At 43.0% G+C, this 27,162-nt stretch overlaps 1 long non-coding RNA gene across 2 annotated transcripts in view; it reads right to left on the reverse strand.

Moving 5' to 3' along the window:
* The window catches only part of LOC128326746 (uncharacterized), a 42,034-nt gene extending 39,015 nt beyond the window's left edge, over positions 1 to 3,019 (reverse strand). For both annotated transcript variants that reach the window (XR_008308232.1, XR_008308231.1), the window contains exon 1: positions 2,986 to 3,019. This is a non-coding gene — a long non-coding RNA (uncharacterized LOC128326746). The remainder of the gene's footprint in view (positions 1 to 2,985) is intronic.
* Between the last annotated feature and the right edge of the window lie 24,143 nt (positions 3,020 to 27,162).

Below are 27,162 nucleotides of genomic sequence, written 5' to 3' on the forward strand. Positions count from 1 at the left end.
CACAATAGCAATATAAAGAATCCTAAATAGCAATGTAAATAGCTTTTGCTGTTCTGACTCAGTGGGGCCAGTCTTGGTGTCAATATGGTCTGAAATGCGAGAACCCAAGCCAACAATTTGATTTCTCTAGAGAACCACATAGATTCCCTGCCTTACACTACAAAGGTCTTCACTAGGACCACAAAGAAATATTTGAGTCCTCATTCCCTTCTGGCCTTCCCAGTCCTCTGAAGTTTTAGGGCATTCTCACAAACAATATTTTAAAAATCCACACATTTCAATACGTTTAAAACAAAAAACAAAAAACCCAAACCCGTTGTTTTAAGGCAACACCTAAGGTGCTCACAAATTCATTCATACACCCAAACCCATAGAAATAAGAAGTTATGGCTGCTGCCTTAACCTTTACACCATATAAACAGTAAACAAGGTCTAGAGTCTCACATATTATTTATGTTTGCTTACAACTTAACCTCCTGCTCCCACACTTTCCCTTGGTCTTTCAGCACCAAACTGCTCCCTCTGGAGCTTGGGGAAAGCTGGAGTTAGTGGCAGGTTTGTCACATCATGTTTCCTCTCCTCTTCCTAACATGAAGTCAAAATTGACTTCATGTTATCTTCTTGAAGCTCTTTTGCGTTAACTTCCTCATTATTGACATATAAGCTCTATTGTATGAAGTTTGGGGCTGTCACTGCTGTAAAGGTTGCATTGTATTAGTCCACAAAATGAATTACAGCAGTGTAGTATACAATATGAATGCTATAGAAAACTATCAGGAGCATCTACTATGCTTAACTGAGGAAAACAGCCAGGGGGCTCAAACAACTCTCCATTGAGAACGTTGTTTGAGCCAAGAGTTGTTCCCCCCAAGAACAATCAGCAGTATAATCCTTGATGTGTCTACTCAGAAGTAAGTCCAGTTGCGTTCACTGGGACTTAATCCCTGGTCAGTGTATATAGGTTTGCTGCCTAAATGGTTTCTAATGTTGTTGTTTTCCATATTGCCAGTTGCTCACATACTACGCAATGCAGTGAGGGCAGTTTGAACACTGCCCAAGAAAACATCATCAATGCAATCTTGCACAATGGGGCAGCTCTGCTCCAGCAGAAAGTTGTGCAGACTCAGTTGCACAACAGAGCACCCATTGGAAATAACAACAACAACAAATCTGTTGACGGTGTTCACATGGGCAGTGCCCCAACTCCCTGTGTTGCATTGCGTGGTGTGTAAGCCACTGTTTCTGACATCATCATGTTAGGCATTTGAGGAAATGGTCCTTGAGCTTGGCATAAAGGAAGTCAGGATGTTCAGCAGCAAGTTTGCTTTAGCTCTCTATCTGGTGTATTTTCTAGGTGGGTAGGCTAATGCTATGCTCCTGCTATGCCAGTGACCATTATGCCTGGGTTAACCCCCTCCTATGATCATGAAGGAGCAAAGTCAGGAGCACAAAAATAGCTGCAGAAACAAACACCAATGTAGCAACACCAACAGACACTCATAAAGTTGCTTGCCAACAGTACTCCCATATTATCAATGCAAGGAAGACATCACCAGGAAGTTTTACACACAGCAGTTTTACCGCGAGGTTTTTGCTTTTAGCTCACATCTCCTCTGGAGTGAAGGGTGCATGTACACACATCCGCCAGATTTCCCCCAAAGCCCATACAAGTTATTAGGGAGCAGTCCACACGTGCAATTTGGGTTTTCCACTGTGCCCAAGTGTAGCCTGATTTATCTCCAGAATAAAAAACTCCATTATTTTCAGCGGTTTTTTGAGACAGCTTTAAGTTTGCAGTAAAGCCTCCTGGTAAACCCGCAGTAGAATCTGCTGTGTGTAAAACCTCCAGTCAAAATTTAGTGATGGACAAATGATTTAATAGTATCACAAACCCAGCACATAAACTACCTCTGCATATAAGGCCCAGGTGGCCAGAAAGAAACCATACGGCTTTACTGCAGAGGGGCCACTCCTGATGACTGGAGCACAGCAATTGATCTATAGGCATGAACTCCAGTTCTCCCTGCAGATAGGGTTGAAACTAGGGGTGTGCATGGAACTGTCTGGCCTGGTTCGGTTCGAGGCCAGACCAACCTCGAACGGAACTGGGCCAGTTCAGTCCGGTCCCCATCGACCCCCCCGGGTCCGGTCTGGTGGGGGTCCGTGATTTTTTTTAAAAAAAATTAAATTAATGATAAATACCTGTAGCCCCTTCAGGGGGCTTACTGTAGGCCTCCCTCATTACCGCCACGGCCAGGTAAATGCGCAAATGCCCTCTGCGAGGCCTGGCATGGCCTATGGCCTCGCAGAGGGCATTTGCGCATGCACGGCAGTGGCCAAAATGGCCACTGCTCACCTTTACAGAGGCCCCAAAGGGCCAAAAATACTACATTTCCCAACTGCGGCAATGATGAGGGAGGCCGGCGGGGGGAGGAGGAACCCTCTTGCCCTCCCCCCCCCGCGGCCTACAGCAAGCCCCCCGAAGGAGCTACAAGTATTTATCATTAACTTTTTTAAAAAATTAAAAAACTCACGAACCAAATTCATAGACCTGTCCGGCAGTTTGGTTCCGGTCTGGACGGACCGGGGGGGGGGGGGGGTTGGTTCGGTTCAATCCTGAACCCTCGAACCTCTGGACTGAACTGCCGGACCGCGGACAAATTGATTATTTTAGGTATGAGGGGCTTCTATCCCTAATATTCTAATAAAGGCGGGGGTTGTGTATCTAATAATTACTAGCTGGCTTGGGCACAGAACATCTGTGCCCCTAGTTCTCTCCCTCCTTCCCCCCTACCTCTAAGCTATCCCCCCCTTCTCAGTTCCCCCAGCTACTGCTCTCTATCCGGCCACCGCCACCATTTTCTTCCCCCACCACTGTTCCCCCCCTGCCACCATTTTCTCTCCCCCCTCCACTGCCACCATTTTCTTTCCCACAGCTGCTGAAACCGTTCTATCCCCCCTGGCTGCCGCCATTTTCTTTCTTACCTGTCCGCTGCTTACCCGGCCATTTTCTTCCCACTGCCACCGCCATTGTCTTCCCCTCCCCCCGGCTGCCACCTTCTTTCCCCCCAGCAGCCGCCCTCTTCCCCCCCGCATGCCACCATTTTCTGCCCGCACGCCTGTCCACAGCTGGTTTCCTCTCCCCCCCCCCACTCCTGGCAGCTCACTCACAAACTCTTGCGAGAGCTGCCACAAATTGGATTTGCAATGGGGACGTCTTAGAGAATTATACATATAGATTTTGATATTTCTACAGTTGAATTCTTATTTTATATAAAGCTGTGGTTGTGTGAAACTATATTGTGAAAAGAACATGGAATTCTCTGGAATATTCAGAAGGCCTGAGGCAGAAGATTCACCTCAGGAGGATTTCAGAGACAGCCTGGTATAAGGCCTATTGATAAAGGATGTGGAGTGATTGTCTCAGGGGTCTGCAGCCGTAGAAAACCCTACCTCACCACCACTATGAAAGGGATTTGAATCAAGTTGGAGAACTGATACTGTACATATCAAATCGGGGAAACAATCCCTAGCTTTGGACATGGAATCTAAAGAAAGCCTTGTTATTTGTTTTCCACTGAATGCTTATATTTGTGTTTAAAAATAAAAAAGTGAAATACAAAATCTATATATCACTTCCTTATTGTTCTCATTTACTGCTGTAGATGTGCAGAGAGTCACAAGCTAGGGTCACACTGCCACCATAACTGAATCTCTCATTCTATGTAATTGTGTGTTCTATGAATATCTAAGTGACCCCATTTTGGATGGGATTATATTAGCATGCATTCTAAGACTGCCTTTTACCACATCAAGGGAATAGTACTATTAAAAATATGGATCAGCAGTTATCCCCAATTTATTCTTTTTCAACCTGTCAAAAATCCAGTTCCTTTTATAATTTGGTCGATGCACTTAAAGAAGACTCTACACATTGAGTTTTGATGCTGTTTACAAATCCAAATATAATAAACATACCCTCTATATACCACTGCAGAGGCCGAGAGAGTGCTCTAAAAATGTAGGTCAACTGGTCTTCCTATAAAGAAAGGAAAACAGTGAACCAACCTCCGAGACCTTCCGTCTACTGTCACTAAGATTTTTTTTCTCCATGTAGACATGATTGCTGCTGAAATCAATTGCTGCTTGATTCACACTTTCATAGCTTTATGTGTTACGATGGTCACTGATAATCTCCAGTGGCTGTTCTGTATACATGTATATATCTAAATCCTAGATTTCACTGGAACCTTACACAGACTACAAATGCACTTGACGATGATGGAATTCTATATCAGCCTCATCCTTGTGGTAGGTGCCCTTAAAGAAATGTGTCAAACCAACAGCCAAATCAAACCTAAACATTATTTAGTTAGATTTCTTAACCATCCTCTTGTGAAGGATGAAGGCAGATTTCAGTACAAGTTTACCTACATTTATTCTCTAAAGCATAAATCCATACATAAGCAAATAAAGATACAGAGTATTTTGCTGAAGGCCTTTTAACACAACAGTTTCCCCCTGTAATAAATGTGCAGTTGATACGCGTTTGTTGGGCATAATCTAGATGTATCCCCACAGCAGACTGTATTTCTGCTGTGGGAATATCACTTTCTCTGAAATTCAAATTCATTTTTACCTGGGGGAAATGCACTTCCTTCCTCAGGTAGCACAATCATTGATCTGTCAATTGCCATTGGAAATGTGAGTACAAAATGACTACAACAAATATTTATATACTGTTTCATGGATTGTTAATTGCTTGATTGATTAATGCTTTAGAGATTGGGTTGTGGAGATAAAATTAGGTAAAGCTGAATTTCAATCCGCTTCCATCCCTCAGAAAAAGATAGAACAAAAAACAAAATCACATTTGGTTCATAAGAAGCATGGTACTCAAAGAGATAGCTAGAAGCATTGTGATGAGGAGGAGAAGGAAGTCACTTTCAGAAAGGTCCTGAGCAGGGGCGTATGTAGGGTAGGGTAGGCAGGGCACATGCCTCAGGTGCCACTTGAAGGGGAGGTGGCATTTTTAAAATTTTAAAAAATGGCTGCCAAAAACAAAATGGCCACCGTGCATGCTCAAATGGCCTCTGTAAGGCCATAGGCCATGCCAGGCATTGCAGAGGCCATTTGAGCATGTGCAGTGGCCATTTTGTTTTCAGTGGCCATTTTTTTAAAAACAGTTATTTTAAGAAATGGCCACCACACATGCTCAAATGGTCCCTGCGAGGTGGGGGGAGGGAGAACCTTTGCAGACCCCACCCCCACGGCCTTTAGGAAGCCCCCCAAGGGGCTACAGGTAAAAACTTTTTTTAAAATTACTATAATATAAGTCACTGTACATAAATTCAGGTTGGCACTATGTACAGAGAATCAGGGTTTATGAATACTGAGCTGAAGCTTATGAGCTAGGATTGTATTCATTTGCTCTTACTTTGCTTCTTGTGATAAGTGAGTTAAATGTGATGTCTTAATAATATGGCTATTAATGGTGAGTTTGTCTTTGAATCAGTGTGAAATCCTTAGTATTAAGGCCACTGGGAGTTTCTTGCTCTCTTTCTCTCATTTTTACTGTCTTTCTGAAATACTAGAATATATTCCAAGCAGTGACACAGTTGACTCTGCATATCCTTTAATTATTTTCAGAGTATCTGGGGAAAGTCAAATTCTCCATTGATTTTTAAAACTTATGTAACAGTGATGCTACAATGCATAGTAGAGAATTAGACAGGCACTTCGGTTTAGTTTTCCAAGTATACCTCCACATAGTATTTGGGTATTTCATGAGCCCCCACATACTGAAATTTGTAGTTTTCCAGCAATTTTTGATCTGGCTAAGTCCACTGCTAAATAGTTTTTGAAATATTAAAAGATTGAGCCTGACTTGTATTTTTCAGCTGATATTATGGTAAAGTTATCTGAAAGATGGCTGTCAGATGCTTGGACAGAGGGCGCAATTTCAGTGTTTGCCCTAGGCGCTGTTTTCCCTAGATACGCCTCTGCCAGGGATAAGAGCACCTCTGCATGTGGAAGTTGGGCAGGGAAGCCCAACTGGAGGTTTGGTTTGTCTGGGAGGCATGGGATGGGAACATGCCTCTCTTCCAACCCACCCCCATTTGATCATGTGCATAAGCCCAGTGTTTTCTAAGAGGAAACTAGCCTATTTTCTGAGTAAGTTTTAAAACGTCAAGAAAACTGCCTTTATGAGGTAAATAAACTAACATTTATTTCCTTATCTCTATAAATATTTAATGTATAGCAAAATCCTCACTCCCCCAATAACATTCTTTGCTACCTCTTTGTTTCCCCAAATTTGTTGTTCTAGAGTCACTCCTGGGAAGGGGAGACGAGAGTGGGAGAAGAAAAACAGCTGAATGATGGTTTTTCAAGTGCTGCAAATGACCTATTGAAAAGCTCCAATCACTTTGGGGGCAAACACTAGTCTCCTTGTCCATCTCTACGTGTAATAATATTCTAGTAAATTAAAGAAATTTCTTAATGTATCCACAGAACTTTGATGTAAGCAATTTTATGTTAAACTGAATGGATTATATCATCTTAAATCTGGTATTCTAGTTCAAAATGTTGGTAGAACAGGCTGTTTAATGGTCTTTTTAAAACTACTGCATAAGACTGAAACCTATTTTCAATGCTATTGACATAGGCTAGCAGAAATAATACAACCTCTGGGACTGGTTTTCTTTCAGCTTCCCTATTAAACACATACAACACTGTCTGGAAGTTTCCTCTCCTGTGACCGATTACATATTTAGCTCTTGCAAAAGATGAGTCCTGTAGGCTTTGGGAAAATACAGTTTACGCTAACAAAATGTTGCATGAGAACTGAAATTCTAAGTCATTCCTATTGTGTCACAAGAGATTATGTAAACCGTGTTCTTGATGTAAAAGATAAAGATAAAGAAGTAGAATTCTATTAACGTTATTGTGCATGGATAGAATAAAATGACAGTACCTTCTTTCTAGAAACAACACTGACATTGTTCTTACCATATATCTAACAGTTGCCATGTTGCGCTTAATCACCTTTGTGGAGAACAGTCCTTGTAAGAAAGAGATATCAGGGCAAGATAGTGTTCCCTATCGCCTCAACTGGTGCAATCTTCATGGGCAAGGCTATAGGGTTTGGCTTCCCTTTGGGTCAATGAAGATACTGGAGACAATAGCCCTATTACATCATTTGAAAACTGGGGATGCTATAACCCAGGTAGAAATGGACAAGAGTTGGCTAACTAACTGCACCCACATGCTGGTTTACTTTTTAGCAATAGCCCCTGTTGTTCCTGAGCTCAGTGCTTGCCTGAGGAGGGCAGTGCTGAACCCAGGGACACTTCCTCCACACAACTCACTTACAGGAAGCGCTGTCCTCCTCAGATAAGCAAGTGCAGCGCTGTCCTCCTCAGATAATTTGCAGTGCTGTCCTCCTCAGATAAGCGCTGAACCCAGAAAGAATAGGGGGCATGTCAGCACTGGGAGGAACTAGCTGGCACCCATTCACCCACTGAGGCTGATCTCACGACCAGGCTAACCCTGCCTAGACCACCCAAGGCAGGGTTAGGCTGGCCGTAAGAAGCAGCGAGATCCTCATGGATTCCTCCGCTCCCTGCCCTCTTAATCAACCCAGCTTTTAGTTGAGGTTAAGGGTGCTCTCACATGGTGTCATGTGATTCCTTGAGTTGCATGCAGCCCAAGGAGGCACAAAGACAGGCACATAGAGCGCCCGTCTGAGGGGGTAATCCCCAATGCTATGAGCATGCCACACGTTGCATTGAGGGCTGCCTGGAGGCCGGAACAACAAGTTCTGGCCTCAGATCCCTCTGCCCTGCCCCACGGAGCTGCATGGAGCAGGGCTGACTATGTGGGCGCCTGGGTGGTGCAAAGAAGAGGATCTTGGTCATCGGGGGGGGGAGTAAGGTGAAAGCAGCCTTCCCCCGCGCCGTCCTCACCCACCCAGGGCAATCGTGTGAATTGCCTCTCTATCTAGGTACACCATACTCAACAGTAGAACCAACGAATAGAGCTTTTGTGTTCTTATGTTCTTATAATCTTATAATACTTATAATTCTTATAATACAAGCAGAGCCTACTGGAAGCAAGCAGCCTTCTAGAAGCCATTTGCATGGCTGCTAATCCTTCATCAAAGAGAGCAACTGCACCCTAAGAATACCTCAGTCATAGAGAGGAATTACACATTATATGCAATTCCATTAATGTGATTTTTTTTATCACATGACGCAGCTGCAGGTAGCTTTAGGTTAAAAAAGGACCAGTCTGTCTGGGGGTCATTTAACCCTTTCCTTCCCAGCCACTCAAAATCACACACAAACGCAAACTGCTTTGCTTCCCAAGAGGTAAAATAAACAGGAACGTGTACTTCTTCCCCTCCAGGGATAAAAGCAGCATGGGGTGCAACTGTTAAAGGGGGGGAGCTGCTCCCCACTAGGTCTCTGCTCAAGATGACATCACTCAAAGCAGCTTGATATGACACCCCAAAAAAAGCTTGGTGGGAGCAGAATCAGAGAACTACATATAATATTAGCCCTTCACCAACATGAGCTAGAAACTCAGTTCTCCCACCCCCATTCCCAATTCAAATGGTGTCTTCTTTTCTTACCCTTCAGAGCAAGGCTCTGGTGCTCAACCTGCAGGTAAAGTGAAAGGATGTTTCCTTTCTGGAGAGCATCTCCCAGCTCACTGAGGAAAGTTCAGCCAATCACTGAGGAAACCTCAGCCAGTCATACCAGTAAGCAATTTGCTTAACAAAGGATGCTTACCCAGCAGTAGGGTTGCTAGGTCCAGATGTTGAAAAGAATTGATATCCATCACCAAAAAAGTGGAAATAGAGAACGCTTTTCACACAAAAAAGTATCCCAAAAGTTTCCGCATAAAATTTGCATATGTTTATTGATATTATATATGCATTGTTTGATAAAACTTGGATAATTTGAGAATAAATACAGCTCACCACTGTGAAACTGATGACCAGCTGAGCTGTATGTCTGCTCAGTCTGTTTTCTAGGTGCAGATTCTCAAAACTTCTTAAACATAAATTCATCTCCAGGAGGCTTTACACACAGGGCTTCTGCCCCAAATCTCCTTCAGAAGAGAGTGTGTGCGTTCACACACCAGCCAAACTTACCTTGAAGACCCTTTGAGATTTTTGCACTCACTTCACACACCAATCGCTTTGTGATGCAAATTCTAGCTTATCTCGATGTATGTCTGGGTTTTTTAAATGCTGGTTTTAAGCTACTTTTTCTGAAAACACCAGCACAAATGGGAGAGGTACTGACGTACAATCATTAGCATGACAAGCGGGTATTTGAGGGACCGCCTGCTCCCAAGGGTTGCTGCCCACTTGACGAGGACATCTGAGGGGGCCCTGCTCTGGGTGCCAACAATGAGAGAGGCCTGGCTGTCGTGCACTCGGGACAGGGCCTTCTCTGTTGCTGCTCCTAGGCTCTGGAATGCTCTCCCAGTGGCCATTCGTTCCTTGGACTCCATCACGGCTTTTAGAAAGCTTGTAAAGACTTGGCTTTTTACCCAGGCTTTTACATAATCGTTTTTACTGCTGCTTCTGTGTGTTTTTATCTGTTGTATTGTTTTTATGCCTGTTTTAATATGTTTTTAGCTTGATGTTTTTACTGCTTTTTTATTGTATTTTTTAATTTTTGTAAACCACCTTGGGGTTGTTTTTAACGAAAGGCGGTATAGAAATGTAAAAATAAATAAATAAATGAATACTCTCTTCAGAAATGCAGATCTATCTCTGCAGGGGCTCTCTCGCACCCCACCTCCCATTGGCTAGAAGGAAAACACGGAGCACGCCATGTGAACTTGTTTTTTTAAAAAAAACTGAGAGCAGAGCGGAGAGGCTGCTTCCCTCAATGCCGCAAGTGTCCTTCGAAGTGGCTTCGCTCAACATTTACCCTGAAGCCAAGTGCAAATAACTCCCAGGTTATGTTTACCTTATACTCTGTCCTGCTCACCCATGGATCACCCAGCCTGCTCTCCCCATCTAGGCCAGCATAGAGTTGCCATGACCCTAGCAATTTCAGGTTTTACCTGGATTTTAAGCATCTTACCCAGATTGCTTAGCCCACCCAGATTCGCCTGGATTTCAGCTTTCTTTCTTTTTAAAAGCTAAGCTCTAGCCCTTGTAGAAGTGGAGTTATGGAGCAAAACGTGCAGTCACTATTCTGCTCAAAAATTCTTTTCAAGCCAATTTACCTAATATGCAAATTAGGCACCTGGATTTGGAAAGCCAGAATATGGCAACCCTAGGCCAGCAGTTTCACCTCTTGGCTCGAGGCAGGGCAGCCAGCTAGCTGCCCAGCCAGCCCCTTTGCATGCTGGAGCAGTGGTGCATGCATGGTCTCCCACTCACTTGCTGTTCTTTACAACTACAAACATTTCTATATGGCTTTTCATCAGAAGGTTTCACAGTGGTTTTCAAAGAAAATTAAATAAAAAGATGCTTTCCATTCACAAAGGGCTGACAATCTAAACAGAAATGCAAAGTAACACCAGCATCAGCCATTGAAGGAATGCTGTGCTGGGGTCGGATAGGGCCAGCTGCTCTCCCCATGATAAACAGAAGAGATTCACCACTTTAAAAAGTGTCTTTTTATTCAGTTAGCAGGGGTAGCTACTATTTATTTATTTGTCTAAAATATTTATACCTCGCCCCCCCCCCCCAGTACACTACTGCTCGGGGCGGCTCACAACATTAATAAAACAGATACAATGTAAAATAAGACTTATAAAGTTAACTAAATTAAGTTAGACAAATTAAAGTAAAGTAAAGTAAAGTTGTGCTGTCGAGTCAGTGAGGCCAGGCTAAAACCACAATTAAAATGGCATTTTTAAAAAATTAAAAGTTATTTTAAAAGCTAAAAACTTTACTACTGAGTAAAGTTAGTTAGCTAACTACTAACTGATAGGGCTATGCACGAACCGTTCGATCCCAAACTGGTTCACCTCAAACTGGCCTGTTCAGCCGCTCGATTGTGAACTGAACTGGAGGCGGTTCAGTCCGCAATTGAACCAAGGTTCGGGATTGAGAAGGCAGCCAGGGTAGTGGTGGGATAAGTAGTTCAATATTCTTATCCCTAGTGCAGCCCCCTAGCACAGCCCAAGCATGTGGTGATCCCTCTTCAGCAAGCTGCCTGTACAGCAGCAGTGCAATTCCAGCCTCCACGGATGCCAGAGGCCATTTGTGTGGCCTCCGCACATTCCCCCACCTCTTTGCTTTTAAACGGGATTCCTCACCAGAGTCCCCTTTACATATATAGCCCACCAAACCAGTTTGGTCAAATGAACTGGACCTGCCAGTCATTTCGACCAAACTGGTTCAGTCTGAAATGGGAGAGGAGAGCTGATCTTGTGGTAGCAAGCATGACTTGTCCCCTTAGCTAAGCAGGGTCTGCCCTGGTTGCATATGAAAGGGAGACTTGATGTGTGAGCACTGTAAGATATTCCCCTCAGGGGATAGAGCCACTCTGGGAAGAGCATCAGAAGGTTCCAAGTCCCCTCCCTGGCATCTTCAAGATAGGGCTGAGAGAGATTCCTGCCTGCAACCTTGGAGAAGCCGCTGCCAGCCTGTGAAGACAATATTGAGCTAGACACAGTGAGGGAAATAAGTACTTGATCCCCTGCTGATTTTGTCCATTTGCCTTCTGACACAGAAATGACCAGGCTATAATTGGAATGGTAGGTTTATTGTAGCTGTGAGAGACAGAATAACAACAAACAAACCCTCAAAAGCCCAGTGCCCAAAAGTCAGCGATGGATTTGCATTGTAGTGAGAGAAATAAGTATTCGATCCCTTCACAAAAGATGTCTTAGTACTTGGTGGCAAAACCCTTGTTGGCAATCACAGAGGTCAGACGTTTCTTGTAGTTGGCCACCAGGTTTGCACACAACCCAGGAGGGATGTTGTCCCACTCCTCTTTGCAGATCCTCTCCAAGTCAGAAAGGTTTCGAGGCTGATGTTTGGCAACCCGAACCTTCAGCTCCCTCCACAGATTTTCTATGGGATTAAGGTCTGGAGACTGGCTGGGCCACTCCAGGACCTTCATGTGCTTCTTCTTGAGCCACTCCTTTGTTGCCTTGGCTGTGTGTTTTGGGTCATTGTCATGCTGGAATACCCATCCACGACCCATTCTCAATGCCCTGGCTGAGGGAAGGAGGTGCTCACCCAAGATCTGACGGTACATGGTCCCGTCCATCGTCCCTTCGATGCGGTGAAGGTGTCCTGTCCCCTTAGCAGAAAAACACCCCCAAAGCATCATGTGTCCACCTCCATGTTTGACGGTGGGGATGGTGTTCTTGGGCTCATAGGCAGCATTCCTCCTCCTCCACACACGGCGAGTTGAGTTGATGCCAAAGAGCTCGATTTTGGTCTCATCTGACCACAACACTTTTGCCCAGTTCTCCTCTGGATCATTCAGATGTGCATTGGCAAACTGCAGACAGGCCTGTACATGTGCTGCCTTGAGCAGGGGGACCTTGCGGGCACTGCAAGATTTCAGTCCTTCATGGCGTAGTGTGTTACCAATTGTTTTCTTGGTGACTATGGTTCCAGCTGCCCTGAGATCATTGACAAGTTCCCCCCGTGTAGTTCTGGGCTGCTTTGTCACCGTTCTCATGATCATTGCAACTCCACGAGGTGAGATCTTGCATGGAGCCCCAGACCGAGGGAGATTGACAGTTATTTTGTGTTTCTTTCATTTGTGAATTATCGTGCCAACTGTAGTCAACTTCTCACCAAGCTGCTTGGCGATAGTCTTGTAGCCCAGTCCAGCCTTGTGCAGGTCTACAACCTTGTCCCTGACATCCTTCGACAGCTCTTTGGTCTTGGGCATGGTGGTGAGTTTGGAAGCTGAGTGATTGCTTGCTTCTATGGACAGGTGTCTTTTATACAGGTACTGTAACAAGCTGGGATTAGGAGCACTCCCTTACAGAGGGTGTTCCTCATCTCAGCTCGTTACCTGCATATAGTGAAAAGACACCTGGGAGCCTGGAATCTTGCTGGTTGATAGGGGATCGAATACTTATTTCTCTCACTACAATGCAAATCCATCGCTGACTTTTGGGCACTGGGCTTTTGAGGGTTTGTTTGTTGTTATTCTGTCTCTTACAGCTACAATAAACCTACCATTCCAATTATAGCCTGGTCATTTCTGTGTCAGAGGGCAAACGGACAAAATCCGCAGGGGATCAAATACTTATTTCCCTCACTGTAGATCAATGGTCTGACTCAGTATATGGCAACTTCCTATGTCCCTATGAATTCAAACTGAACTGTGATCTCTGGTTCATGCACACCCCTACTGAGTAAAATTAGTTCACTAACTGCTAACTTCTCACTGCCACCACATGAAAGAAGCAAGCTGCACCTGCCAGGCCCATATGTCCATCTTCATTACCCATCTGGCCCATCCCAGCTGTTGCATTATGTGGCTCTGCAACCGGCCACTGAACCTCCCCTTTGACTTCCCCATCAGATGGATGGTCAGTAGGAAGGGGAAGGAGACAGAGGAAGAGAACCTATTCATGAGAGCTGAGTGACCAAAATGTTTCAGAACTTCGGACACCATAACGCATGCAAAAAACATTGCTTGGTCCCCAAAATAGTCTTGATTCCTCTTGATGCATAAAAAGGTGATTGGTCACCAGAATAGTCACATGCCCTCTATAAAGGTCCCTAGCTGACAACCCTACCCAATACCAAGCCTATGAATTTTGGAGCAAACATCACCCTGTATGCTTTCAGTATACCTTCGGAAACATACATAAACATGTGGAGGGGGAAGAGGGACTATACCCACTCTTCATGCCATGACAGTCATATTTAGCATTATACATGTATGAGCCCTTTTCATACTTTTAGCTGAATCCACAGATTTGGTGGGGGTGGGTTGGCATGGCCAGCAGATGAAAGGAGATCTGTGACTCCCCACATTTAAAGATCTCCCCCATTTAAAAAGTGTTAAATGCAGCCAGTGCGCCCCCCGCCCTTCAGATCAGAGCCACAGTATTCAAATAGCTCCAGATATGGATCAGAAAACAGTTGGGGGAGGAAGAGTTAACTGTCCATTCCCAGTGCCTCAACACTTGTGTGAAATGGGGCTCCCAACAGCTGCATTTAGCCATTTAAAAACACATAGGAGATCTGATCATGGATCCCATCATCTCATATAGTTGTGACCAAGGTGCTCTTACTCCTGGACCTCCGGGCCCAAGTACAGGGCATCCACAGCTTCATGGGGCCCCAAATCCTCTTTAGTCTGTCCCAGATGGTGTGGTCACGTGGTCAAGCATAATGATGCTTAATTTGCAGGGGAGAGGGGCCTCCAAAGGCCTCTAGGTCCAGGCTTCATAATTATCTAGATGCACCTCTGGTTGTGCCCTTTCATTACTAAAGATGGAGGCCCTGCTCCACAGTGCATAATCATGGCCCTGTAATAATTATGTAATGATAAAAGAATGGCATAATCATTCAACTCTGTTTGATGCAGGGTGGCAGGTAGGGGTGTAGCAAAGTTGGAGACGGACAAAAATTGAAAACAGACCTCTACCCGCCACCTCCTTCTGATAAGGAGGGAAGAGTGAAGAGCAAGCTGTTGCAGAGTAATTACTTCTCCTTTATAAGTAATTGAACAGGAAGCCAACTTTAACTGAGAAACAAGAGTGTGATATTTATTACTTACTAAACATAGGCTAAGAAAACAATAAACAGGCTAACAGTCTCTTCTGTAGAGAGAGGGAGAACCTCTCAGTTTGAATTTAAGTCAGCAAGTGAAGAGCAGACAGACTGTGATTCCACCCTAAGCCAGTTCAACTGAATCCATAGATTGCTGGGGTGGGGTGGGGGCATGGTCACATTCACTCATAATGTGAAACTGGAGGTCACTGGACCAAGTTAACTTTTTTAACCATGAATCACATTGCAGACATTCATCCAACCACAGTCCAGCAACTTCCGATGTCAGGGCAGGGGAGAACTTCCCTCTTCCTGATATGCCAAGATCGCATCCCAGCAAGCCCCATAATGCTCACCTTGCCAGACTGTGGGCAAAGCATCAGCGTGTCACTGGAGTGACAGCCATTGGCCACAATCTTCAAGGAGGCATGCAGAATGAAATTGTGCCTTTTTGGAATGGTCCACCTGCCCTCAGCAGAGAAAGGGCATTTAAATCCCATGCCATGCCATCCCTTCTTACAGCGATTGCACTGCCACCCTTCTAGGAACGCCCCCCCAACTGTCTCGCACCACAATTTCTGGGTGTGTGTGTGTCTTGGGGGGCACTATTTCCCTGTTACTCAAGAAAGGGAAGGGAACATGATTACTTCCTAGGAGGGAATATGTATATAAGGGAGGGCAAAGGATCTGGGGTTTGGCCCGCTGTGACGAAGGATGCTCTTGCGAGGACTCACCATGGCAAAGCAGTCCATGCAGACCAAACCACACCCCTGCCCCTGTGGTGGCATGCTGCCAGAGGACCAGCACTCTCATGAGATGGCAAATCTATCGGTTGAGATAATCCAACAAAGGGAGGGTTGCATGCTTGCATGCCCCCCCCCCCTGGTTAACAACAGCTACCCCTCCTCCCAAGGGAAGACTTTCAGCTCCCAAAGGAGATTTTGGTCCTCCATGTGTCCAGACATAGCCACGTGTGCAGACTGGGGAAACACTGGGTGCAGGGATAGACCTTTGCTCTCATTCAAAATTCCTGGATTCTGACTGCGCTGTACATTGCGCTGTATGAAGATCTGCCACTGAGAGGGAGAGGGAGTCCTGATTTCTAGTGACCCCAGGAGAGCAGGGTCGCCATTCCAGGCACAAGCAAAGATTGACATGTTCAAATGGGTGGACAGGCTGGCAGAAGGCATGCTTTGACAGCTTCTTGGTGGAAGTCACCAAGACAGGGAGAGCTGTTGGTGGGGTACCTGTGCCCGTGGCTTTCTTATATAGAGCAATCTGGCTGGACAGCATCTGCTGACTGGCATCCATGGCCTGACACAGTCATGAGAGAGTGGTTCATGGGAGAAGGGAGATTGGGATTGTCATCACACACTTTTAGTGATTCTTCCCAACACCCCTGTCCCCACAGACAGTTTTTCTCATGAGCTGTTAAGAAGCATCCCCACAGCCTTAAACCCTCATGAGAGAGCAGTCTGCTCAGGAACAGCATCCAACATGATCACTGTAGTGATCAAGCCCCACTCCCTCTAAAGACTTAACAGGAGTGGACTCTTGTCTCGACTGACAGGCTGATAACCTCCAGGGCAGCCAATCAGTACACCAGATGGGTGGGACCTAGAGAGCTGGGAGTTCTGGGAATAAGAAAGGCAGTCTTTGTTGGAGGGAAGCACATGTGGAAAGGCTTAGTGAGGGGCAATGGAGTTTTGCTCCTTCATAGTCAAAGCCAGCATGGAGGTTTCTCTCATGGAATAACTCTGTAGATCCTTGAAAGAAAGGATTGCGGGATACTTGATTCTCATCAGGAATTGGGTGAGTTCAAGGAAAAGGGAACTCAGCATAGGGAACAGTTTGTTTAGTAAGACTGTGCATTAGGAACTTATATTTATTTGTTTGTGTGTACTCTGCATATTCTGGATACTATTCTATTATAGTTTACCTGCAATGTAAATGCAGGTAGACCACACAGGTACCCCCCAAGGGGAAGGGGCTAGGTTCCCCTTCCCCAACATTATTGTATAAAAAATAGCCATTCAAGAATTCCTGGCTGGGACTGTTTTTTAAACCTGGGCCCAGATATTGCCACCCTGCCATATGTTTCCATCCCAGCACTCTAATGGCATTGTCCTGCCTGTGTTGCCATCTCAAAGGGGTGTGCTTGTTCATACATCATTGTTGCTTCATTTTCGGGGCACAAAGCGCTTAGTGCCCATCTTGTCATCCTGTTCCCTGTCTCTCCTGCTTGCCAGGAGGGGGGGAGCAAGAGACAGAGTGGGAAGAAGAAATCCCCCTGTGTGACTTTGACATTTGCCAGACTAACAAGCTGTGACTGGGACATGGTGGCATCCCTGTTGCTGGGTAGCTGCTTTGTTGGATCTGAGACGGAGGCAGGGCAAGTGCTTGGAGAGGCGGCCAGCAAGAAGCATCCTCTCCCTCAGTGGCCCAGAGACATTTGTCTCCTACCTTATTCAGTTATAGCTACACTCTTGGAGTGGGGAATAGGGGGACTATGTCCAGTCCCCAGCTTTCCCTCCCAACAATTTGATTCACACATTCACAATTCATTTCACAGGGCTACATGTGCACACTGTTGGGTCAGGCTGGAAAATCACACACGCAGTTGCCCACATGATACTTCAGCTAGTGAGGGATGTGTGTGTGTGTGGAAGTGTGGAACAGTGAGCATGGTAGTTGGCTGGATAGTGGACACACACTTCTTCAACTACTGCTAATATATTGTGTAAAAATTAATGTGATATGTCATGTTAAATTAAATAAATACATAGATAAATAAATGTTAGTCAATTATACAGATAAAAAGAATAAGCAGCACCTTTTAAATGAATATTTTAATATTTATTTTATTTTAATATTTAAATATTAGTTTAAAGCTGCTGCCTTTTTTGTAATCATATATTTCATTTTATTTATTTTGAAAGCAACCCTTTTAAATCCAAGCAATTTGGAGAAAAGAATTATTTTTCACTCACTTATTTCATGTGAAGAAACTTTAAAGCTAGTGGTACTTTAAAGCTGGTGTTGATTATAGCCTTTTGGAGATATTTAATGATGGTTAACTTTTAATATGAGTGCCATTACTACCATTTTAATACAAGAAAAGTATGTCTGGTTTGCTTTCCGTATAATAATCTAAAGGTGTTAAAGGAAATCCTGTCTTTGATTTGATTAATTACATTTTTAAAATAAAGAAGCTATAAAAGATATATTCATACCTTTGCAGGGCAATTATGTAAAACTAGTGAACTATTTCTTTAAGGTGTTGAAGAAATGTGAGAAAACTCGGAATCAATGAAAGGTACAGGTATGATTTTCTTATATTCACAGAGAGTTGAAAAGAATGCAGGGGAGAATTGTTGGAGTTCATCTGGAGGCTAATTTCTACAATGTAAGTTAATGTTTTCTATTTAGAGGGGCTTTTTTGTTTGGTGATGGATTCAGTGAAATTGAATAGTAATAATAAAAATAATAATATACTGTTTTTCAACAAAAAATGTTCAAAAAGTAGTTTATATAGTAAAAAAAAAACAATAATGAGAAGATGTCTCAAAGGGGTTCACATCCTAAAGAGGCAACAGAGGAACACCAGCAGTCACTGGAAGAGATGCTATGCTGGGTTGAATAGCATTGTAATTGTAATGGAGAAGGAATCTGAATGTCACATTAAAAGATTTCAGCCTAGTCATTTCCCCAACATGATCATTTCCCATGTGTAGTTCTTTTTATATAGAGAAGCATGCAAATCATGTGAACCCCCACCAATATAGGCTGGACTACTGTAAGGTACTGCTTGTTGGGCTTCCTATCAAGGCAGTTCTGACTCAGAAACTACATCTGGTGTAGAATGAAGCCACTTGGATGCTTGTAGGATCCCAGGGGTATGATAGTGTGGCACTCATCTGTATCAGATGCACTGGTTTGTTAGTTTCCAAGCCCAATTTCATGTGCTGGCATTAGTAACTATTGAATTCCTACACAGCCTGGGGATGGATCACCTTAAGGACACTCTTCAGCCATATAGTCTTCAGCCATCTAGGTCTACCTGGGCTTTACAATCGGCCTTGCAAACCTTGGTTTCTGGCCTGCCTTTGACACAAATCTGACTGGCAGCCTGAATCAGCACTAGGGTGTTTGGTGCCCTAGATGAAGTATGACTTTGGCCCTGCACCCTCCCCAATCCAGAACTGTGAAGTCCTGCACATGCCCAGAGGCCAAGAGCAGTGTGCATGCACCCAGGAGCAAGCTCCTCCTCTTCCTCCTCCTCCTGGAGCACTGTTTCTACTGCCCTTCTGATTCCATTCACACCTAGTGGGGTAGAAACTGGTGGGAGATCTCAGAAGGAGAACAGGAGCCAGAGTAGAAATCCACAGTGAGGGAAGAGGGCATAAATTCCCTTCAGAGAGGGTGACAAATGTGTGCATGAGGGAACCACACACAGCCTGCTGACCACAAGGGGAACCACAAGCATGCTTTCTGCACCCCTCTATTTCCCAAGGCATTCAGCTGAATCTAGTTTAACTGATTTTATCTGGTGGTTGCCTGTTTTGATCACAGTTCTTATTACTAATCTCTTTATTATTTTATTAACATTTTTAACTATTGTTTTTAAAGCCTGCATAATAAAAGACAAGGAGGACATTTAAATTAACATATTCACATGATCGTGGCAGTGGTGGGGAGGGCAGGGGGAGGGGGAGGCAGGGATGAGCCTACCTTCCCCCCAGATGATCTGTGTGCTCCTCTTTGGCATGCAGCCATGCGCCCATACGATCCACGCTGCTCTGAGCAGAGTGCATCTCTGGAGGCCAGAAAAATGAGTCCCAGCCTCCAGGTATCCCACAATGCACCACACTAGCAGGATAGTGCACTGGGGGAATCCCTTGTGATTTGGGCACTCTAGACACCCGATTGCCTCTGCACTCTAGGTGCCCGACTCTGTGTGCTTGGGCTGTGTGCATCCCAAGCATACACGACCCCAGCCCTGTGGTTGAGGGCATGCTTGCATCCTCTAACCCTGATTAAAAGTTGGGCTTGCAGCGGAGGCAGCACTACGATCAGCCTCAATCACATGATCAGCCGAACCCAGCCCTGGGTTGGGCTGCCCCTGTGCACAACCTCAAGGTGTACAATTTATTTATTTGTTTTATTTAACTAAGATAGAGTTGTATAGCCCAAATACAATTTATCATCTCAGGAGAACTAGGCCATTATTCCTTCTTGGGAAAAGCATGACTGAAGTCCCAGTTTCACTCAAAGTTTATTAAAGTTTTGTGGGAAAAGAACTATTTGGCAGCATCCCAGCCAGAAAGGGTTTGAGAACGAAGTGTCAGATAGACTCAAGAGGCCCAACAAGCCACTTTAAAATATAAAATACATTTATTTTTCCAGAGGCCCAATTTCAGTCTCTTTTACAGATGTCTTTGGTCTCCAGCATAAAAGCAACAAAAATTAGTTCAGCCTCCCATGAATGCTCTAGTATATTAATCAATGCTGCTGTTCCTGAAAGGTTTTTAAAATTCTTCTCTTGATTGTTCAAAAATGTTTTTCAATCAGGAAGTAAATCTCAAGGGGGAAAGCTTTTAGAGAGGAGAGCTGGTCTTGTGATAGCAAGCATGACTTGTTCCCTTAGTTAAGCAGGGTCTGCCCTGGTTGCATTTGAATAAGAGACCACATGTGAGCACTGCAAGGTATTCCCCTTAGGGAATGGAGCTGCTCTGGGAAGGGTAGAGAGTTTCAAGCTCCCTCCCTGGCTTCTCCAAGATAGGGCTGAGAGAGATTCCTGTCTGCAACCTTGGAGAAGCCGCTGCCAGTCTGTGTAGACAATACTGCGCTAGATTGACCAATGTTCTGACTCAGTATATGGCAGCTAAGCTTCCTATGTTCCTAAATGCATTTAGCAAGGAGAATGTCTTCCAGACACAGTGTTGTTTCTACATTTATTGGGATCAAAGTCTGTATTCGCCACTGGGTGGCTTCATGTTTTCCTCTGTGCTTCTGTTTAAAAATGTTGTCTGTTTTATCATTTTATTCCATGATAACTTTGCAGTGAATCATATGCAAAAACTCTCCTGGTAACAGCAGCAAAACACATTTTTGCAAAGATAAAAGAAAATCCATTCACATATCAGCCATTTTAGTACTTTTGGTGTTGTTGCTCTTATTCTGCACTCTACAGAATAATTCTTAGAAGGATGCAGGTCAACATTCTTAAAATAAGTTCCTTTTAATGGCTGTGTTTTAAAGTGGACAGATCTGTATATATTTGCCATCAAAGAGAGAAAAACATAAAACCTTATTGGATTTGGCAATGTATCACAATATCAGCAAACAATCCAAATACTATATGTTGATGTTTTAATATAATACTAATAATGAAACTATGAGGAGACATATAGACAAATAATGGGAGAAGTATAGACAAATATTCCTGTGTGATCTCTCAAATTACAAGACGGACTAGATATTTCTTCTCTCAATCAATATGTGATACAGCAATCACACAGGAATATTTGTCTATACTTCTCCAATCTATTAACAGAATGATAACTTGGAAAGGAATCATTGGATCTAATTTTTTAAAAATTGGGCATATAGTGATCACCATTATGGAGGTCCTATTGTTCAGTTTTCATGAACTTCATTGTGATATATTTTATTGATTTTGATTAACTATATTTAATGTAGCTAGAATAGCTTCCAAGATCTCTGCCTGGAGATTTCTATATCAGGTGGTGTAGAAATATAATAAAGTTTCATTTCAGGCTCAAAACAGAATGCAAAATCAATTTCACGCACATCCCTACTTGCTTTTGGTCCTTCTGCAACTTCTTGCTACTTTCAGAATCTGACCTTTGCTTGACCTGGACCCAGGGGCATAGCTAGGGGAGAGGGGGCCTGTGTTCATCCCTCTCTCTGGCAGCCCCCCAGAGTGAGGGAGGCAATGAAGAAAATAGGGAGGGATGGAGCTGGAGGGTCCTCAGGAGCTGGGGGCCCATGTTCTTTGAACCCTTTTGCTCAATTATAGCTACGCCCCTGCCTGGATCACACTATTCACTTCTGACTCCATAGAAATGACATCCAGCTACTCCTTCACTCTTAAACCAACCACTTGAGGCTTCATCCCAATGTATTCTTATTCATACAGGATCCAAATATTGCCATTAATAAAATCAATAATTTTGAAATTAAACAGTATCCAGTTAAATGTATGTAAATTAAATGTAACCAGTTGAAGAAGCCAACTTGGCTCAACAAAAACTGTTGAATGTTCCCATCATCAGCAGCTGTTATCTAACATATGTTCTTCAGTTCAATTCATATATTTAAGAAGTTCTTTATAGCTTTATCTCTGAACATCAGTTTCTGAGAGGGCCGAACAAACAGCAAGGGAGGGCTGCTTATGGCCACACCCATGAGCTTCTCAGAATTAACTAGCTGACCACTGTAGGAAGAAGTAAACTGCACTAGGGACAATAAAGCACAGAATTTTGAAGCTTCTGCACAATCTCTAAATGCTGTCTCATTCACAGTCCACATGCTCACGCCATGTGCCTTCCCAGTGCAGTCTTCCTCACTGCCCACACAGGTGGCCACACAAGGACCTTGTGAGACTTTCACAGCACCAGCTGCTGGCAAGCTCTTGTATTTCAAGAAGAACTCATCCCTTTCCCCAGTCAATACAAAAGTAGTGGGTGAGTTCTACTTGGAATGGAAGAGCTGGCTGGCAGATTGTGATGAAAATCACGCAAGGTCCCTGTTCAGCAGACCAGAGCATAAGATTGCTCTAGGAAGGAGCATGAAAGCCTACAGGAGCATGTAGGCTGTAAGATGGTGTTTGTTGCTTGTGCAAAAGCTTTAAAAATCCTGCACTTTATTCCCATCTGAAGAAGCCCTAGACTGATCTTTGCTCACATCCAGATTATTCTATTCTAACTAATAGGTGAGGCCCATCATTGACCAGGCAAACTCATTTTGCATAAATTACACTGATAGAGAAATTGAATATATACAATAGAACTTTTTATTAATGTGCTTGCAAAAGGCAAGTAAAAGAAGAGATTGACATTTGTAGGATTTCAACATCATAGAAACATAAAAAGCTGTTTTATACTGAGTAAGGCCATTGGTCTATCTAGCTCAGTATTGTCCACACAGACTGGCAGTGACTTCTCCAAGGTTGTGGGCAGGAGTTTCTCTCTCTCAGCCCTATCTTGGAGATGCCAGGACGGGAACTTGGAACCTTCTGCATTAAAGCATGCAGGTGCTTTTCCCAGAACAGCCCCATCCCCTAAGGGGAATATCTTACAGTGCTCACACATGTAGTTTCCCATTCAAATGCAAACCAGGGCAGACACTGCTTAGCAAATTAGACAATTCACTCTTGATAACTCAAGATCAGCTTTCCTCTTTCAAACATTATTCATTTTATTGAATAATGACTAGGGGTGTGCACAGACCATTTGCGGCAGTTCAGTCCAAATTCACCCTGAACTGCCACTCTGTGAACCAGTTCAGTCAAACCAACAAGCTTGGTGATCAAACTGACAAACCAGCTCAAAATGGTTCAAAATGGTCCATGATCGAACCACTCAAACTGGCCTGGTTTGCAGCAGACCGGTTTGATTGCAAACCAGTTCTGCACATCCCTAATAATGACCATATATGGTAAAGTTGAGAAAGATATTTTGCTTCTCTTGGGCATGGTGCTATTTTGAATTACTGATCTGAATACTGAGTGTTAAAAATCTGTTGAGAACAATAACCGTTAAAATCTACTAATTATATTCAGAATTTGCTCTACAAAAAAGAAAAACTCAAAACTGTTCAGCAAATATATTCCAGTGTAAAAACTAATACACTCAGCTTATTTCAGCGTGGTGTAGTGGTTAGAGCCAGCGTGGTGTAGTGGTTAGAGTGCTGGACTAGGACCGGGGAGACCCGAGTTCAAATCCCCATTCATCCATGAAGCTAGCTGGGTGACGCTGGGCCAGTCACTTCTCTCTCAGCCTAACCTACTTCACAGGGTTGTTGTGAAAGAGAAACCCAAGTATGTACTACACCGCTCTGGGCGGGATATAAATGTAAAAAATTTTTTTAAAAAATTTCAGTGGCAGGATTGTTCATGCAAAATTTGAATCTGTAAGTTATCAGGAAGTATGACTTCATTTTGCACAAACAAGATATTCAAAATCTATAATAGATAAATAGGTGGCCCTCGTTATTTGTGGGGATTCTAAAAGAGTTTTTAAATGGTTGTAAATGGTTTTAATGCTATAACCTGGTTTTTTAGGGGTTTTTAACTGTTCTGATTGTTTAATTGTTGCTGTTTTATGGTGTTTTATAATCTCTGTTCTAATTGTTAATTGGTTCTAATTGTAAAATGCCCTGAGCCATTTTGGAAGGGCGGTATAGAAATTGAATAAATAAATAAATAAATAAATAAATTCTGTTCTCGCCTATAGGCATGAAACCATAAATAACGAAACCTTACCCCTATGGGAATCAAGGGGTTAGGTCCCTACACACAAGAAAGGGCTAAAAAAGCAAAGCAGAAATAAGAAAAATAAAGTACTGTATAAAGTACTGTACCTTGCACTCCAGAAATGCCCCCAGGAACTCCAAATTCCTCTGATTTTCTGTGAAAAATTGCAGGAAATTTTTTTAAGAGCCACAAAATGGCTTTGCATTTTAAAATGGCAGCCAAAAACGACATCAGAAGTCATTTTTGCCTGTTAAGATCATCTGGAGAGGTCCAGTTATGGTTGCCGCCAACTCATTTGGTGGCAACTCGGGACCAGGCCTTCTCTGTGGCTGTCCCAGGGCTTTGGAACTCAATCCCTGCTGAAATAAGAGCATATCCTTCTCTGTTTGTTTTCAGGAGAACCCTGAAGAAGTACCTGTTTTCCTTGGCTTTTAATTGAAATCTAATTTTTAAATTTTAATATGTTTTTATCTATTATGATTTTTATCTTTTTAAGAATTTTAAATGTTTTACATTTTATATCATTTTATCTATCTATCTATCATTTATATACTGCCTTTCCAAAATGGCTCAGGGCGGTTTCCAACAAGATAAAAACAATTAAAACAAGTTAACAGTTAAAATCAAAACTATAAAAACAGAATAAAACCCATTAAACAATTCAAACAGCTAAAAAAAAAAACAACCCTGGAAAACCAGGGCAACCAATTATGTTTTAATTCTGTATACCACCTAGAGATTTCTATGTTAGGCAGTATATAAATTCAATCAAACAGTAAATTTCCAGCCACTCAGACCTGTGAATAGGCAAGTTTTAGCCTATTTGTATGCCATGGATAAAGAAACCTGTCTCTAAGACCCACCTGCAGATATATGAAACCACAGCTGTTGAAACTGCGGGTAATGAGGGCCACCTGTATATACTATTCTTTATTTTCCTCTCCTTTCAGTTTTGTTTCTTTTCTCCAGTTGTCCTATTTCTGAAAGAAATACTCTATTTCCCCCACCTACAAAAACTTTATCCACCTTTCATTAGTCATATTAGGTAAAGTATTTCTTCAGCCAGGGAAGGGCAGCTGTAGCCCTGTTGGCAGTGCCAGATTTAGGCACAAGCTAAACAAGCTACAGCTTAGGGCAGGGGTCCTCAAACTGCAGCCCTCCAGATGTTGCTGAACTACAATTCCCATCATCCCAGCCACAATAAGTTATAGTCGGGGATGATGGGAATTGTAGTTCAGCAACATCTGGGCTGCAGTTTGAGGACCCCTGGCTTAGGGCCTCACATTATGAGCAGTCTCTAAATTTATTTTTCTTTTTTAAAAGACTAAATTTCACATTTTACATAATATATTTTCATTTAAAGGGATTTCTATCACAAATAGGCTTATTGCAAGATAACTTTTAATTACTAGATTTTTGTTGCATCTTTGCCAATTGTCCTGTTAGATTAGTAACATTTTTTGTAATACCATGGGGCCTTTTAAGCTGGGCATAATTTAGGGCCTCAGCATGTCACAATCCAGCCTTCCCTGTAGTTTATGAGACTGGATTTAAAACAAAAACAAAAACACCCTAACTTTTTTTTATTTTCTCAAGACATAAAAGTTCTTTTCTCATGACAGAATTTTATGTAGATTGAGGAATCAAGTAATTGTCACACCACTGTCAAATAATCTATCACAGCAAAATGCACTGAGGGCTAAGGATATCTGTGGAAACAGAGGTACTGGGGCAAGGGGAAAAGACAGCATTTTTGAAGCTGTTGGTAATTGTGAGAACTATACCACACTAAGATGGAGAGTTAGAAGCTGTTTGGATTAGAGATGTGATGGCCTGGGGGGGGAACAGGAGGAACTATTTCCCCACACACATACACTGTTTCCCCCCCAGATCTTCACATCTCTACCTTGGATAGACTGGCGAAGCAAGGAAAGATTAAGATTATTTGAGATTAAGATCATAATATGTTTCCTCCATGTTTTCCATAAAATCGTCCCCTCTTCAGTTTTATGAAGCTTCTTTATAATTGTAGAATTCCAAGGTTTGGCTTCTATGGTTTTGGCCCAGTATCTTCTACTGGGGTTTTATAGTTTAATATTGTCAAAAATATCATTTTATACAACTGTATTTGGATCTTCCTCCACACAACAATCTCGATATATCCCTAGACATAGCTCTAATATAATGTTTTTCATTTGCTTGCATGATCTGACGCATTCAGTATTTCTTTTTTCAGGCCATCTAGCAAGGAATACAAGATGACCAACAATTTGTTATTCCATGCCAATATATAGATTCAATTTTAGAACTATAGCACACCCTAGTGGAAAACAGCAGCATATCATTTCACAATGCTAAAGGAGGTTTGTGTTTCCAACTGCTCACCTGAATCCTTTCATATGCCCTTAAAAGTTCAAAGCACACACATATATATCATATATCTTGGGATATCAGTTCTGGGTGAGAAGAATCTCATTCCTTTTAAGACTGAACCACATGGATTTAAGGAGCCTACCCCTGCTAACTGGGCAAAGAGGCACCTTTTACCGTGGTGATTCTCTTTATTTAGCAGGGGGAGAGTAACTGGCCCTATCCACCCCCAGTACCGTACTTCCAGTGACTGTTGCTGATGTCTATCTTATGTTTCTTTTTAGAATGTGAGCCCTTTGGGGACAGGGATCCATCTTATTTGTTTGTTATTTCTCTGTGTAAACCACCCTGAGCCATTTTTGGAAGGGCGGTATAGAAATCGAATTATTATTATCATTATCATTATTATTATGAATTTTAAGCTAGTGCCTTAGTAGCTGAGGGGTGTAAGGAGAAACATTAAAATCCTCACACAGCAGAGTATGCTCAGGTAGTGAAGAAGTTTAGCCCAAGAAATTATCTGGAGACATTAGGTTGAGTTCAAAAGACAAATAAAGATTTATTA

Source organism: Hemicordylus capensis, chromosome 5, assembly GCF_027244095.1.
Source record: "Hemicordylus capensis ecotype Gifberg chromosome 5, rHemCap1.1.pri, whole genome shotgun sequence".
Lineage (NCBI taxonomy): Eukaryota > Metazoa > Chordata > Lepidosauria > Squamata > Cordylidae > Hemicordylus > Hemicordylus capensis.